The sequence below is a fragment of the Sus scrofa genome, chromosome 17, assembly GCF_054392235.1.
Source record: "Sus scrofa isolate SSC_HxYL_T2T_F1_AM1 chromosome 17, Sscrofa_HxYL_maternal_Yorkshire_Landrace_v2.0, whole genome shotgun sequence".
NCBI lineage: Eukaryota > Metazoa > Chordata > Mammalia > Artiodactyla > Suidae > Sus > Sus scrofa.
This window is the reverse complement of record NC_139399.1, coordinates 45,617,814-45,633,090: the sequence shown is the minus strand read 5'-3', so window position 1 is coordinate 45,633,090 and position 15,277 is coordinate 45,617,814. Positions and strand designations below refer to the sequence as shown.

The following is a 15,277-nucleotide window of genomic DNA, read 5'->3' as shown; positions in this document are numbered from 1 at the left end:
AGGCGTCAGACAGCCCTCGCTCAGAGTCTTTTCTGTTCCAGGGACCGTATGAGGCATTGGGGATGACAACAGTGAACCAGAAGTCTTCATCCTGGAGCATATGGTTAGAGAAAGAAAAAGGTAGTGGTCATTGTGGGGGGTTGGGTGAGCATTAAAACATGAAGACAGCAAGACACTGAAAAGGAACCTAGAGGTTTTAGAAGGAATTTCTAGAATTGAAAAACAGCTACTGAAATTCAGGTCTCAGAAGGACGAGGCAAGCAAGCCCTGTTAGATATAGCAAAAAAGAAAATCACTGAAGTGGATGAGAGAGCAGAAGCAATTACCTGGAAAACAAACCATGTTTACATGGTATAAAATAAGTGACAGAAATGGCAAAGTGAGAATTCACAGGTCTAATTAGCATTCCAGAAGGAGAGAAAAGACCGTGAAGCTCTGGAGAAAAACTTCCAAAATTGATTAAAAACCAGGATCCTCATATAACATCCAGAACAGAATAAATAAAAACTCATCTAGACACTCTGTAGTGAATTTGCCCAACTCTAAGGAGAAGAAATTAGAAAAATGGTAAGCTACTAAGCTGGTAAAATGGGAAGTGGATCTAAACAAACACCTGCTGTGGAACAAGAATGGTGCTGATGAGTCTGGAGCATAGCACAGGAGCATGGCACATGTAGGACTGGGGAGGGGGGTCAGAGGTCAAGTGTTTTAAGAAGCTTGATTTATTGGAGAGGAAGAGGATAAAGCTAACTGATAATTACCTGGCTTTGTATAGTCAAGTATGTATTTCAAACACTTCAGAGGGATCACTCAAAGAATAGAAAGTATATGTCAATGCATAAAAGAGAAAAGTTTAGTAAAGGGTATTAAAAAAATGTAATAGATAGAAAAAGAGAAAAGGGAAAGCAAAGTGAAAAGAATGGTATATAAATGGTACAAAACCAGAGGTATTAAATGTTTTACATTCACCTGTTAAAACAGATGAACAAATTGGCCAAGAAAAATAAAATGCAGCTCTGCTGTTTACAAGAGGACATTTAAAACCTAAGGAAATCAAAAGTAAAAAGATGGGAAAAAGTATATGAGAGAAAAACTAACCAAAAGATATATTCATAGCATAGTCACAAAAAATAGGCTTTAAGGCTAGGGACACTATTAGAGATAAAGAGGCTCAACACAAAATGATGGAAACAATTTTCTAAGATATAACAATTCCAAATTTGTATGTTAGAAGTTAAAAAAATAAGGCCTAAAATGTATGAAGCAAAGGTGTCAGAATACAAAGAGAAATTGCCAAATCCTTCATCACAGTGGGAGATTTAAAACCTCTTTCAGTAACTAATAGACCAAACAGCCAAAAAAAAAATGATTTAGAAGATTTCTAATACTATTAATATTCCTAGTCGAGGCTAATAGAACACCATAGCACTTTAATGTTACTTTCAAGCACACAAGAAACATTTATTAAAAAAATGACCTATTAGACCCCAAACAAATCTCAACAGAAATCAAGTAATCAATTTCACACAGACCATGTTCTCTGATCCCAGGCAAGAGCTGTGTAAACTCCAAATATTTGGATATTTAAGCATATTTCTAGAAAACTACTCAAAGATGAAATCAGGAGTTCCCGTCATGGCTCAGTGGTTAATGAACCCGACTAGTAACCATGAGGTTGTGGGTTTGATCCCTGGCCCCACTCACTGGGTTAGGGATCTGGCGTTGCTGTGAATTGTGGTGTAGGTCACAGACGCAGCTTGGATCCCGAATTGCTGTGGCTGTGGTGTAGGCCAGCAGCTATAGCTTCAATTAGACCCCTAGTCTGAGACGCTCCATATGCTGTGGCTGCAGCCCTAAAAAGACAAAAGACAGAAAAAAAAATCAGATACAAATGAAAACTATATAGATCAAACTAAAAATAAGAATACATGTAAAAAAAATTCCAGATTGGTGGGGCGGGTGGCGGAGGTGAGAACTAAAGCAGTATTTAGAAAATTTGTAACCTTATTGGTGATATTAGGTAAGAAGAAATAATGGAAAATTTATGAGCAGAGAATGTCAAAGAATTTTAAAATGTATTACATGTAAATTCAAAGAATGTGGAAGGAAGGTAATAATGAAAAGAAGAAATTGATGATATAGAAAACAAAAGCACTAGTATGGACCACAAAGCAAAGCCAGATCTTTGAAAAGACCAGTAAAGTAAGCATTAATGGCCAAAGGGGCACAATCTCAGGTATAGCTGAAATAACAAAAATGAGATTATAAACTATGCCACTACATTAAAAATTTAGATGAAATGGACAATCTTCTAGAAAAAAATAATTTGCTAAGACTAATTAAAAAAGAAATAGACATATTGAGTAGCCATAAACCTCAAAAAAAAAAAAAAAATAGTCCAGATGATTTTCTAGTTCAGTTCTCCCAAAGTAAAAAAAGCCCAGACCTGCAGCAAACATTACCAAAGGGTAAAACACCGTATTATATGGTAAATATTAAACATTTAGAGCCAGGAACAAAATTTTAAATTGTATTGAACAAAATGTAATCTTATATGGAGGGCCCAGCCAGAGCACCAAGATAAGAAAAAGAGCAAAACTATCATTCATAGCCAGAAAACCCTAAGGAATCTACTATATTGATAACTAATAAATCTTAAGAACACACAATACTAAGTTTTGGGGTACTATGGGAAAATGAGAACTCTGCCGATGGGAGACTAAATCCCTTCAGTGACTTTGGAGAACAGTTTGGCAAATTCTACCAAAACTGAAGATGCTCATATCCTGCAAACCATGAATTACACTTGTGGGTGTGCACATGACCCCAAGGAAATATGGTTAAGTGTGTTTATTGAAATATTTTCATAATAGCAAAAAAATTGGGATTAGCCTAAACATCATATAAAATATCTTGTGTATTCCTGTAGCAGAACATTGCTGTAGTGAAAGAGGGAGAAAGGGGGTCAGCAAACTTTCCCTTTAAAAGCTCCACCAGTAAATATTTTCAGCATTGCAGGCTGACAATCTGAATGGGCATGGCTGTGTCACATTAATACTTTATTTGCTAAAACGGAGAAATTTGGCCTGAGAGCCTTAGTTTGCTGACTCTTGAGCTGTGGGCACATCTCATATACACGTTGTTACAGGAGACTGTGGTCAGAGCCACGGGGAGCAACTGAAAGAACTAGGTTGGCCACGGCATGGGGGAAGTGGTTACACCTTTCTCTTGTCTGCCTAAGCCTTTGGGGACAGTCCCATTCCCCAAATCCCAGGGTTGGTTCTCCATCTTCCTCTTACCTGACCAGTCACCAGGGCAGACACTCCGCCCACCAGTCCTCTGGCTTCTCTCCCTGCTTCCTGCTTCCAGTTCTCCCCTGAATCCAAAGGCCTAGCCTACTCAATATCTCTCCTTGAAAGTCTAGCAGACATCTCACGCTTGACCTCCCCAAAGTGAACTCATGATCTTCCCCTAAAATGCACTCTAATCTTCCCTGTCCCCGTCTGTCACCTTTGATTCCTTTCTTTCCTTCTTCCCCCATATCTTGTCCATGACCAAATCCTCTTGGTTCATGTTCAGAATACCTCCAGAACCTGACTACTTCTTGCCATTGCCACTGCTGCCATTCAAGCCAGAGCCACCACCATCTCTTGCTTGTCTACTGCTACCATTTCCTCGCTGGTCTCCATGCTTTGGCCTCGCCCAGTTCTGTCTGGTCTCACTACACTGACAAGAGTCAGCCTATGCACAGAGGTGTTTGATTATACTATTCCTTCACCTCACTCATTAGAAGCAGAAGTCAAAGGCTGAACAGTAGCCCATAAGGCCTGTAGGATCTGCTGCTCCACTGACCTTATCTCCCCTCACCCTTGTCCCCTTAGCTTCAACCACACTGGCCTTCTGGCTGTTGCCCTTCTGGGAATCCCAGAGACCTGTGTGCCCCAGAGCATTTCTGTACTTATTGGTCCCTTTGCTGGAGCATTCTTCCCCAAGATCTCTTCGGGGCTCACATTCTCATTTTCACGATCTCCTCAGGGAGGTCTTCCTGAAATGGTCTTATTTAATAATGAATTATTAGAGAAATTAAAAAAACAATTCCACTTAAGATTGTATCAAAAAGGGAGTTCCCGACATGGCACAGTGGTTAATGAATCCACTAGGAACCATGAGGTTGCGGGTTCAATCCCTGGCCTTGCTCGGTGGGTTAAGGATCCAGCATTGCTGTGAGCTGTGGTGTAGGTTGCAGACGCGGCTCAGATCAGGTGTTGCTGTAGCTGTGGTGTAGGCTGGCAGCTATAGCTCCGATTGGACCCCTAGCCTGAGGACCTCCATATGCTGCAGGTGTGGCCCTAAAAAGACAAAAAAAAAGAAAAAAAGGTATCAAAAAGAATAAATTGCTTAGGAATAACTTTAACCAAGGTGGCATAAAACCTGCACTGAAAACTAGAAGACATTGATGAAAGAAACTGAAGAAGACACAAATAAATGGAAAAATATTCTGTGCTCATTTGGATTGCAAAAATTAATGTTAAAATCTGCAGATTCAATACAATCCCTATTAAAATTCCAATAGCATTTTCACAAAAATAGAACAAACAATCCTAATGTGTATAGAACCAAAAAAGACCTTAAATAGCCAAAGCAAGCAACCTTAAGAAGAACAACATTGAAGGCAACACATTCTGATTTCAAACTACATTACAAAGCTATAATAATCAAAACAGTATTGTATGGGAATAAAAATAGACACATAGGGAACTCCCTTGTGGTATAGTGGGTTGAGGATCTGGCATTGTTGGAATTCCCATTGTGGCTCCTTGGGCTGAGAACCCATGAGAATGCAGGTTCAATCCCTGGCCTCCATCAGTGGGTTAAGGATCCCGCATTGCCACAAGCTGCAGCATAGGTTGCACATGCAGCTCGGATCTGGCATTGGTATGACTGTGGTTTAGGCTGGCAACTGCAGCTGATTCAGCCCCTAGCCTGGGAACTTCCTTATGCTGCAAGTATGGAAAGAAAGGGAGGAAGGAAGGAAAAATGAAGGAAAGGAAAAGGTTTGGCATCCTCACTGCAGCAGCTCAGGGCACTGCTGTGGCGTGGGTCCAATCCCTGGATCCCTGGCCTGGGAACTTCCACATGTGGGTGTGGCCAAAAAATTTTTTTGAAATAGACGCATAGATCAATGGAACAGAATAGAGAGCCGAGAAATAAACCCATACACATCTGGTCAGTTTACGTACAAAGAAACCAAGAAATACACAATGGGGAAAGGACAGTCTCTTCAGTAAACCATCATGGGAAACCTGGACCACTCTCCTACACTATACACAAAAATCAACTCAAAATAGATTAAAGACTTGAATGTAAGACCTGAAGCCATAAAACTCCTGGAAGACAACATATATATGTAAGCTCCTTGACATCAGTCTTGGTGATGACTTTTTGGAATTGACACCAAAAGCAAAAGCAACAGAAACAAAAAATAAACAAGAGGGACTACATCAAAATTAAAAGCTTCTGCACATCAGCAAAATGAAGACAAAACAAGTAGGAGAAAATGTATGCAAATCATATATCTTATTGATAAAGGGTTAATATCCAAAATACATAAACTCCTATGACTCAAAAGCAAAAAATAATCCAACTTAAAAATGGGTAGAGGATCTAAGTATACATTTTTTTCCATAAAAGACACACAGGTGGCCAACAGGTATATGGGAAGGTGGTTAATATCGCTAATCATCAGGGAAATGCAAATCAAAACCACAAGGACAGAGCGCCTCACACTTGTTTAGAACTGCCATTCTCAAGACAAGAAATAACAAGTGTTGGCAAGGATGTGGAGAAAAGGGAACACTTGTACACTGTTGGTGGAATGTAAATCGGTCCCAATCTCTATGCAAAACAGCATATGAAACTATCGTGGTCCAGCAATTACACTTCTGAGTATCCAAGAGAAAGGAAATCACTATCTTGAAAAGAAATATGCACCCCTACATTCGCTGCAGCAGCTTCACAATAACCAAGATACGGATACAACCTACGTGTCCATTAATAAATGAACAGAGAAAGAAAATTTGGCATATATATACACAAGGGAATACTATTATTCAGCCATAAAAGCAGGAAATCTTGGCATTTGCAACAACAAAATGGATGGACCATAATCTCATATGTGGACTCTAAAAAACAAAGCAAAACAATAAATACAGAAAACAGAGCAGATTAGTGGTTGCTAGAGGCTGGGGGCGGGGAGTGGCTGAGTTCCCAAAGGTACAAATTTCTAGTTATAAAATAAGTACATAAAAGTCATGGGGGAGTTCCCTGGTGGTCTAGCAGTTACGACTCAGCTTTGTGGGAGTCCCCATTGTGGCTTGGCCATGACCGACCCAACTAGTATCCATGAGAATATGGGTTCAATCTCTGGCCCCACTCAGTAGGTTAAGGATCCTGCATTACAGCAAGCTGTGGCATAGATCTCAGATGTGGCTCGGATACCATGGCTGTGGTGTAGGCCAATAGCTGCAGCTCTGATTTGACCCCTAGCCTGGAAACCTCCATGTGCCTCGGGCCCTAAAAAGAAAAAAAAGACCCAGCCTGTCACGGCTGTGTCATGGCTTCTATCCCTGACCTGAGAACTTACACATGCCATGGGCATGCCCCCATCCCCCAAAAAAGTCATGGGGATGCATAATGTACACCATGGTGACTATGGTTACTAATAGTGGGGTTTTTTTGCCACACCCATGGCGTGTAGAAGTTCTTGGGCCAGAGATCGAACTTGTGCCACAGCAGTGACCCACTGTGATACAGCAGTGACAATGCCGGATCCTTAACTGCTGTGCCACCAGGGAACTCCTACTATAGTGTATATTTGAAAGGCACTAAAAGAGTAGACCTTAAAGTTCTCATGATAAAAAAATTTTTTATAAGAGTGTATAGTAATGGATGTTCACTAGACTTAGGGTGGTCATTTCACAATATGCAAATATTGAATCATTATGTTGCTATGCTTGAAATTAATGTTCCATATCTTATCAATAATATATGGGTCTCCCAAGGCAATAGAAATAAAAACAAAATAAATGGGACCTAATTAAACTTATAAGCTTTTGCATAGCAAAAGAAAAAAAAGACCATTAAAAAAAAAAAAAAAGGCGTCCTAAGGAATGGGAGAAAATAGTTGCAAATGATGTAATTGAAAAGGGCTTAATCTCCAAAATATACAAACAACTCATACAATTCATCAATAAAAAAACAACCCAATCGAAAAATGGGCAGAAGACCTACATAGACATTTCTCCAAAGAAGACATACGGATGGCCAGCAGGCACATGAAAAAATGCTCAACGTCGCTCATCATTAGACAAAGGAAAATCAAAACTACAGTGAGGTACCACCTCACACCAGTCAGAATGGCCATCATTAATAAGTCTACGAATAACAAATGCTAGAGGGGGTTGGAGAAAAAGGGAACCGCCCTACGCTGTTTGTGGGAATGTAAATTGGTACAACCACAATTGAGAAGAGTATGGAGGTACCTCAGAAAACTAAATATAGAACTACCATATGACCCAGCAGTCTCACTGCTCAGCATATATCTGAACAAAATTACAATTCAAAAAATATATGCACCTATATGTTCATAGCAGCGCTATTCACAACAGCCAAAATATGCAAACAACTCATCAACAGATGAATGGATTAAGATGTGGTACATCTATGCAATGGAATACTACTCAGCCATAAAAGAACAAAATATCTTTTGCAGCAACAAGGATGCAACTGGATTCTCATACTAAGTGAAGAAAAACAAATAGCATATGATATCACTTTATTTGTGGAATCTAACATATGGCACAAATGATCCTAGCTACAAAATAGAAACAGACTCGCAGACATGGAGAACAGACCTGTGGTTGCCAAGGGAGAGGTAGGTAGGTAGTGGGACACACTGGGAGTTTGGGGTTAGTAGACGCAAACTTTTACATTTAGAATAGATGGGCAATGAGGTCCTACTGTACAGCACAGGGAACTATATCCAGTCACCTGGGACAGACCATGATGGAAGATAATATAAGAAAAGGAATGTATATATATGTGCGACCTGGCCACTTTGCTGCACAGCAGAAATTGGCACAACATTGTAAAACATTGTTAATTTTCAAAAAAATTCCATTGGAGTTCCCGTCATGGCTCAGTGGCTAACAAATCCGACTAGGAACCATGAGGTTGTGGGTTCAGTCCCTGGCCTTGCTCAGTGGGTTAAGGATCTGACATTGCTATGAGCTGTGGTGTAGGTTGCAGACGCGGCTCGGATCCTGCATTGCTGTGGCTCTGGCGTAGGCCGGTGGCTACAGCTCCGATTCAACCCCTAGCCTGGGAACCTCCATATGTTGCAGGAGTGGCCCAAGAAAATGGCAAAAAGAAAAAAAAAATTCCATTGAAAAAGAAATAAAAGGGAGTTACCTTCATGGCTCAGCAGTTAGTGAATCCGACTAGGATCCCTGAGGATATGGTTTTGTTTCCTGGCCTCGCTCAGTGGGTTAAGGATCCACTGTGGCCATGAGCTGTGGTGTAGGTCACAGACACGGCTCAGATCTGACGTTGCTGTTGCTGTGGTACAGGCCGGCAGCCACAGCTCCAATTCAACCCCTAGTCTGGGAACCTCCACATGCTGTGGGTGCGGCCCTAAAAAGGCCAAAAAAGGCCAAAAAAAAAAAAAAAAAAAAAAAAAGCATGGGAGTTCCAGTTGCTCTGCTCCCTTTCCAAAATTTGGCGTTGCCAGTTTTTAAAATTTTAGCCATTCTGGTGGTCATGTAGTGATTGCTCATTGTGGGCTTAACTTTAATATGCTATATAATTTTAAAAATGTATTTTACTTACCTTTCCCACTAACATGTAAGCCCCGTTGGGCAGTATTTCCTTTAAGTGTGGTTCTTGCACCATCCCAGCTCTGAGTGTAGCACATGGTAGGTGCTCAGTAAATTCTTGTTGGATGAGGACCTCTCCTCTGAGCACCCACTGCGTCATCTCTCCAAGTCCCTGCCCATCTGAGGGTTAGTCTGCCACCTGCACCCCATGTGCAGGACTGAGTCTGGGCCAAGGACTGCTGCTGGGCACCCAAGGGGTCTGAGGGAACTCTTTGGGATGGTTGGGGAAACTGTCAGCTCAGGGCAATGTCTCATCCATGCTATTCTGTGGCTTCTGACTGGGACTCAGGGACCTGAGAAAAGGCAGAGCTGGCCTTAGCTGGCTTGTCACCTGAGAGTAGATATCTCCTGGCCTGTAGGCCACCAATTACTGTGTAACCATGGCAGGTCCCTTCTCTGGGCCTGTTTGCTCCTGTATACAACAGCAGACATATCTGGGTATAAAGTTGCTTCACCACTTACTGGATAACTTTGAGCAAATCCTTTCTTTCTGGAGCCTCAGTTTCTTCATCTGCAAAATGGAGTTAGTAACAGAGCCTCCCTCTGAGGTTGAGGGTCAGTGAGTGACCAGGAAGACACAGAGTCCTGGGGAAACAGGACCTGGAATCAGATGAACCAACTTTGGTACCACGGTACTGGGGTATCTTATTTAAGGCAGAACTCATTTGTAAAATGGGCCTCACAGTGGGAGGACCCAGGAGTAGTCAGGGTCATTATCTCTGATTAAGGATTGGTTGTTCCTGTTTACAGAATTATAAGTGGAGTTTTCCAGAGGCAGGAGGGACTGAAACCCACCCAGGGGTCCCCAAGCCTCTGGCTGGGGCTGCCCCACCCTTCCTCCTTGAAGTCCCTGGTTTCTCTGGGATGTGCAGGCCATGACTGCCAACCCCACTGCCCACATGGGACCTTGTGATAACCACTACGGTACGGAGACACCCACGTGGGACCTTGGACCCAGCCTTTCTCTGGGACTCACTCCCTTGGTCCCCTTCCCTCTCCATCCAAGGGAGAGCTCAGTTCTCATGCTACCTCCCCGAATGACCAGGCCAGGGTCTCCACCCTCTTCCTCTCCTCCTTTGTCCTTAAGCCCTGCCGTCCCCAGATGGGTGCCTCCCCTTGGCCTTTCCCGCTGCCCCTCAGGTTCTCGCCCTGCATGGGCCTCCGCTTTCCTCAGCCTGCTCCTGTCAACCTGGGTTGTGTCCACATTCACACCGTCAGGGCCTCCAACATGACACTGACCCCCAAATCCCCACCTGCAGCCCTTGACTTACACTCTGGGCCTCCGGAACAAAGAATGTTTAGGCGTCTCACACTCCGCTGAAAACTCAAGCTCAAAATTTCCTTTGACTATATCCACGTACCTGAGATAACCTATCAGTTTTGTTTTGTTTTTGGAAGCATCCTTCTACCCCATTCAGGACTGCCTCTGAGTTTGCTGCCCAGCACACTTCACCATCCTCCTGACACAACCCTTTGACTCTCTTGTGTTGGAGACTCAAACTGCCTGGGTACCATGCTTTCCATTCTTTCCTTCACTCTCTAATTTTGATGTACATTCGTCACTAGCTCCCTGGGAGAACATGCATGGCAGATAAATATAATCTGAAAATATTTACCTTACTCTTACACTTAACAGTGGGCTGGGTGTGGAACTCTAGGCTTTATTTTTTTAATCAGAATTTTGAGGGCATCGCTCCCTTCTCTTCTAGTTTATAGTGATATGGATGTGATTTCTAATCCTTTGTACTCTGTTTTTCTTTTTCTCTGTCTGGATTGTATCTGTCCACAGTGTTCTGAGATATCATGATGATGAGGCCTGACACAGGTCTCACCCGCACCCACGGCACATGGAAATTCCCAGGCAAGGGGTTGAATTGGAGCTGCAGCAGTTGGCCTACACCACAGCCACAGTAACACCAGATCTGAGCCACGTCTGTGACCTACACCACAGCTCACAGCAATGCTAGATCCTTTAACCCACCGAACGGGGCCAGGGATTGAACCCGTGTCCTCATGGATACTAGTCAGGTTCTTAACCAACTGAGCCACAACAGAAACGCCTTGTTGTCTCTTGTTGATAATGTTCTATCCTGTCTTCTTTCTGAAACTTCTTTTAATCAGATGTTGACTCTCCTGGACTAATCCTTTAATTTTCTAAACTTTTCTTTTTCCCCCCCCCACTTTTTTTTTTTTTTTTTTTTTTTTTTGTCTTTTTGCCTTTTCTAGGGCCGCTTCCACGGCACATGGAGGTTCCCAGGCTAGGGGTCTAATCGGAGCTGTAGCCACTGGCCTACGCCAGAGCTACAGCAATGCCGGATCCGAGCCGCGTCTGCAACCTACACCACAGCTCACAGCAACACAGGATCCTTAACCCAAGGCCAGGGATCGAACCTGCAATCTCACGGATTTGTTAACCACTGCGCCACAACAGGAACTCCCTCCCCACTTTTTTGTTGGAGATTTCCCCAACTTTAGCTTGCACCTCTTCTTCTGATGCATTTATTCCTCATTTTTTATCTTTCAAAAGCTCTTATCTCTGACTGATATTTTGGTTATAGATAGCCTCCTGTACTCTTAACCATGGCATGTAAGACTGTGCCTGTGGTTCCCAACCCTAGCTACATGTCACAGAAACCCAGGCAGCCTTTACAAATTGATCAAGTCCAGAGTTTACTCTCAAGGATTATTTAATTGGTCTAGGGAGGAGCCCAAACATAGTTTGATACTTGTTTTTCAATTGGCTATCTCATCTCCATGAGAAATAAGCTCTTGTCACCAACTCCTTTACGTCTAGGCTGGGGCCTGGCACTTAGCAAGCATTCACCAAATAATTGAATGAATAAACGAATAAAGTACTGTTTTCTAAAGAAAGACTGCAAAATAAGAACCAGTTACAATCAGTCTGCTACTTTGCTTATGATGTTTTTCCTAAATACATATGGAAATCTAATACCTGAAAGTCAAAACAACCCAGGAAATTAAAAAACAAAAAAAAATCACAAAATTGCACCTCAACTTCAGGCAAGTTTTTAACAACGTATTTCTTGTGAATAAAGACGTTAAATTGTAATTATTTTTGTCTCAGTTTCTGCTGAGACCCCAAGGCAGTAGTTGCCATGTGCCAAGAGGGGAACAGGGACCAATGCAAAACAGGGTGGCCCCAGGTGAGTTCACACTCTACCTCATCTTTAGCCTATAAAAGAGCTAGAAGTTAGAGGGTGATTTTTAGAAGCCATTGATGTGCTCAAGTCTCACCATCTACAGAGGGAGGTGGCAGGGTGATTCTGCTTCACCCTGACTCCATAAAGGGGGACCCTGAGCACCAGGGGCCAAAAGGAAAGTTACAGGGAGCCAGCCAGAGACCACACTTATCACCCAAAAGAAGGGAATGGGGGTTGGGGGTGTTTGACAGAAGGTGACAGCACGACAAGGAGAAGGGATCTTTGAAAACCCACGTAAAATGCACCAAAAGCACAAGTGTCAGCTTTGAACACACCTCCGGCTCGGAGAGGAAGAAGCCGGTTCACGGTGGTAATGAACTTTCCTCCCCTCATCTTACTCTGCTCTCGGCAACACGGGAGAGCTCAAGGCCAGGGCCACACATGAGCTGCCCCCTCCACTGCGGAGGGCAAGGCTGGCACTGGGCCCAAGATGGGGAAGGGGTGGCCCCTCTCTCCAGACGCAGCCCAAAAGCTTTGTTACACAGGGCTGGACACGTCAGCTACCGAAGGGAGAAGCCTGGGACCTGCCCTCCATTCCAGCCAGGGAAGGGGAAGAGCTGGCCCCAGAGGACGAGGTTAAGGACAGGACGGCAGGAGACCCAAATAAAACTGCCCTTTGAGCCAATTGAGCTTGTTTAACTAGAACCAGCACTTTGAATGTGTTCTGTGTTCTTCCTTGACTGAATGTGGTTGATCAGCTTAAGCTCTCCCACACTGGATTGCATCTACCACCTGGATGTGCTTGGCAACTTAACGACTTCCACTTTGCTGCAGTGATCCAATTTATGAGATCCTTTCTCATGTTTTCTTTTTCCAGAACCTGAATTTGGTGTGGAAAGATGGTTTCGGGGTCTCAATGAGAACATGTACAAAGTGCAGTTGGTTTGAGTGTCAAGTGAATGAAAGAATAGAGAGCCTACATTTCCCAGAGTGTTTTTAGAACATATATTTTTGGAGAAAAGGCGATACCAGCTCACAGAGGAACATCAGGAAGTGCTGAGGTGGAGGGATAAATGGAGATGACAGCTGCAGCATTTTCCCTGGGAGGCAACCCCTTCCCTGGACTGCAGGCCCCCTGCTCAGGGACCCCAGCTGAGAGCTACAGCTTGGAGGGTGAAGAGCCCACCTGAAGGGAATCAGAGAGGGGTTGCCTCTGGTGACTGGAGGCACTGACTGGCTGGGCAGCAGCAGGAGATCTCATCTGGGATGATGAGATCTTGACAAAGGGTTGGGTTGACAGATGTCAGCATTTGTTAAGATCTATATGCATTTCACCGTATGTAAATCTCACCCATTCTCCAAAAAGGGTCAACAAACTAGGTAATGAGACATGTCGAAGTGTTTAGGAGCATGTACTTTGAAATGCATCTAAAAATTGGATGGATAGATGGGAGAAATGGATAGTTATGCGATAGAGAAAAATGCTAATTGTACCAATTATTGAGTTAAATGGAGGATACACAATTATTTCAACTTCCATGTTTAAAAATGTTAATAATGCTAGCAGTGGAAACACCCTGTTGTTTTGGCAAACGCACCTCTGGAACCCAGAAGCCACGCCCTTCCCTCATGCCCAGCACCATATCAGTGTCCAACCTTTTAGTTACGGTTTGCCCCGACACTTGCTACTTTTAAGTCAGAAACACTAGGGCATCTGCATGTGTTACACCATTATTTAGACTTCTTAAAACCTGGAATTTCACACCTGAAGACGTGATCAGGAATTCTGCATGCCGCCATCAAAACTGGAATGAAGCCGAGGCAGGCTGCCCAGGTGTGAAATCCCACCGCCCAGAGCACTAGGAGGTAGAGCATCTTTCTGTTCATGGGTCCTCCGGTTTTCAAAGCCAGACGGAGCCCAAATTTCCCTCAGGATGGAAAACTTTAAGGAAAGCAAGAGGGACGGGCAGAGGAACTAAACCAAAGGAAGGTCCAAACGCTTGCCCTGGAGGCAGCCCTCCCCTGCCCCCTGCCCCCTGCCCTCGCCTGGGGGGGGTAATTTACGTCAATCAGACAGTCTTCCCCCCATTATCCTTCCTGGAGAAACTCCGGAACCTTGGACTTGGATCCTAGCTGCAATAGCCTCTGAGAACAAAGAGAAGATACGGGTGGCCATTCCTCACTTTTTTTAAACATTGGATCTCTGAGATAATTACTGATTCAGGGTCATTTTGGTCCAGTCTCGCAGTCACCCCTCCTGAGAATATGCTTCTTGGTCCACAGGGATGGGGGCAAACATGAGGTGATTTCCCAGAGAATCAGTTTTACTCAAAGATTTGGGGGAAATTATTTGAAAGGATTATTTCTATGTTAAAGACAAACATATTATGGAGTGGAAAATTCCTATGGTCTTTCAAAAAAATAGATTTTGAAAAAATTCTGCTGAGCCCTTATCTATACCTCTTGGCTCCCAAAGGTCATGCTTTACTCCCCTGGTCCTGCTGAGGAGAACTTCGCTGGGCAATTTAAGAAAGCGTTTTTGTTGAATGGAAGAACTCACACTGCAGACGGAGCTCACTGCTGGGGAAGGGAGGAGGACAAGGAAGGGGAGTTTCCAGGCTTGCACTACAGTTTTAACTTTTTTCCTTCTGTAACAAGAAACAAAAGACAAAAAGAAAACCTAATAAAAAATAAATAAATACATGTGGTTTCTGCGGGGGAAAAAAATCCCAGCGTGCTTCTGGATGGTGAGCGGCCTACAGCCTCAGGAGAGGCAGGCGCACCCCGCCTTCCTCGCTGCTCCCACGCCCACCCCACCCCCATGACTCGTGTCTAAGGGAGGGGTACGCTTACCCAGGAGGCGCCCACTCAGGTGACCATCTGGGGTTTCTGGGGAAGGCCGTGTGGAAAGAGCAGAGACCTACGCTTCTGCCTGTGTGACCTCTGGCAAATCAACCTTGAGAACCTTATTTCCGCTTCCTTAACAGGCCTTTAAATAGCCGTCTGCGGGGTACTGCGAAGATGGTATGAGCCACACCTGGTACTCAACCAGTGTTCCCTCATTTCCTTTCCCCAGTGAAGTGCAGTTAAAAACAATCTTTCGAAACATTGGCGGGGGAGTTCCCATCGTGGTGCAGTGGAAACAAATCCAACTAGGAACCATGAGGTTGTGGGTTCCATCCC

General features: G+C 43.7%; 1 long non-coding RNA gene across 1 annotated transcript; it reads left to right on the top strand.

Annotated features, from left to right (window-relative positions):
• Window positions 1-14,795, top strand: LOC146395276 (uncharacterized). The gene is made up of 2 exons (XR_014832210.1): window positions 1-120; window positions 14,571-14,795. It is a non-coding gene; the product is annotated as an uncharacterized LOC146395276 (long non-coding RNA).
• Window positions 14,796-15,277: the final 482 nt, after the last annotated feature.